Below are 2,628 nucleotides of genomic sequence, written 5' to 3'. Positions count from 1 at the left end.
GGACCAGCGTTCGTGCTGGACGTGCAGACCGCGTGAGACGACGCTTCATCCAGTCCCAAACATGCTCAATGGGGGACAGATCCGGAGATCTTGCTGGCCAGGGTAGTTGACGTACACCTTCTAGAGCACGTTGGGTGGCACGGGATACATGCGGACGTGCATTGTCCTGTTGGAACAGCAAGTTCCCTTGCCGGTCTAGGAATGGTAGAACGATGGGTTCGATGACGGTTTGGATGTACCGTGCACTATTCAGTGTCCCCTCGACGATCACCAGTGGTGTACGGCCAGTGTAGGAGATCACTCCCCACACCATGATGCCGGGTGTTGGCCCTGTGTGCCTCGGTCGTATGCAGTCCTGATTGTGGCGCTCACCTGCACGGCGCCAAACACGCATACGACCATCATTGGCACCAAGGCAGAAGCGACTCTCATCGCTGAAGACGACACGTCTCCATTCGTCCCTCCATTCACGCCTGTCGCGACACCACTGGAGGCGGGCTGCACGATGTTGGGGCGTGAGCGGAAGACGGCCTAACGGTGTGCGGGACCGTAGCCCAGGTTCATGGAGACGGTTGCGAATGGTCCTCGCCGATACCCCAGGAGCAACAGTGTCCCTAATTTGCTGGGAAGTGGCGGTGCGGTCCCCTACGGCACTGCGTAGGATCCTACGGTCTTGGCGTGCATCCGTGCGTCGCTGCGGTCCGGTCCCAGGTCGACGGGCACGTGCACCTTCCGCCGACCACTGGCGACAACATCGATGTACTGTGGAGACCTCACGCCCCACGTGTTGAGCAATTCGGCGGTACGTCCACCTGGCCTCCCGCATGCCCGCTATATGCCCTCGCTCAAAGTCCGTCAACTGCACATACGGTTCACGTCCACGCTGTCGCGGCATGCTACCAGTGTTAAAGACTGCGATGGAGCTCCGTATGCCGCGGCAAACTGGCTGACACTGACGGCGGCGGTGCACAAATGCTGCGCAGCTAGCGCCATTCGACGGCCAACACCGCGGTTCCTGGTGTGTCCGCTGTGCCGTGCGTGTGATCATTGCTTGTACAGCCCTCTCGCAGTGTCCGGAGCAAGTATGGTGGGTCTGACACACCGGTGTCAATGTGTTCTTTTTTCCATTTCCAGGAGTGTATTTTCGGAAGATATTTGTCTGGAGTGTAGCGTCTTACAAAAGTGAAATGTGGGAGATAATCATTTCAGAACAGAAGAGTTTAGAAGCTCTTGAAATACGGTGCTTCAGAATACTGCTGAAAATTAGATGAGTAGGTAGAATGACGAAGTGCTGAATCAAATTCTGGAAGAAATAAATGTATACCATAACTTGACTAAGAGAAGGGAACTGTTGATAGCACACATAGCATTGAGGTATCAAGGAATCTTCAGTTTGATAATGGGAGGATGTGTGTGAGGGAAAAATTTTGGAGAGAGAAATTTAGAGAGATACTTTGGTATGAATTCAGTAAACATGTTCAGGTGGACGAAGTTCGCGGTAGTTATTTTCAGATGAGGAGGTCTCCACAGGATAAACTAGCGTGGAGAGCTGTACCAAACCAATATTCAGACTGAAGACCATAAAAACAACATATCTTTGTATCACAATGTTCTGAAATTTATCATCCGTCAATAACACGCCGAAAAATCGCTGTGGTTTCTAAGGTTCTTGTTCTTGACCGTTTTCCAAACAACACGACTTGGTGCGGGCGCTAGAGTCGCTGGGGATAAATCCATTGCGTGAGATGCGACGAGCCACTGCTACCGCTTAATCCTGCCGAAAACCGGACTATCGATCTAAGAGAAAATAACACATGGATGTACAAAGCCACCAATGATACACGAGCAGCCAGGGCCTGAAAAATTTATGAAAATTCGTGAGTAGTGCGCAATTTTGGAGCATTTAGGGTCGCAACGTTCGTCATTGGTCTGAGTGATTCCGAATCTCAGAGCATATATCAACAGTACCACTTTGCATGTTGATCACATACCAAAAAAGCCTTCATTCCAGTATTGCCATTTTGCTGTCAGCCTGTGCGTCTTCTAATGCATTCAAGAATTTATAGTGGTAGTCGCTGAATCACAATGAAGTTTGCAGTGGCGCTTTGTGAGCAGCCCATTCACATTTCTTCACTACAAAGATATTCGTTGACATGGGTATCTTAAGGGTATAAACAACTGAGTAGCATGAACATTGGACTGAACATTGTAGTCAACAATGGCAGGTTCCAACAATCCTCGTTTAAATTTCATTAAGGACTCACCCCACCTGTTCTTAGTACAGTTAAATTTTTGTATAGATGCTGAAATCATCATATACTTCAGACCTGTTCTAAAACATAAAAATTTGCTTGTAAATGATGATGGTACGGGGCACTCTGCCATCAACTAATCTTTATTTGTGACAGAAAATAGGATATATACAGTGCATCACTTAAAAACATCACTGCCGTTAAAGCATGGCGAATTGTATCTCTGCTAATTTACTTAATACTGCTCGTTCATATTTATTACGTTTTACAATGTGTTAATGTATTATCAACTTATCTTTTCCAAAACTATTTTTTTTAAGAAACAACCAGAATTATTTTGTGCTACGATGCTAATATCTGAAAAATTTACTAGTGT

The sequence above is a fragment of the Schistocerca serialis genome, chromosome 8 (assembly GCF_023864345.2).
Source record: "Schistocerca serialis cubense isolate TAMUIC-IGC-003099 chromosome 8, iqSchSeri2.2, whole genome shotgun sequence".
Taxonomy (NCBI): Eukaryota; Metazoa; Arthropoda; class Insecta; order Orthoptera; family Acrididae; genus Schistocerca; species Schistocerca serialis.
Note: the sequence above shows the minus strand (reverse complement) of the source record.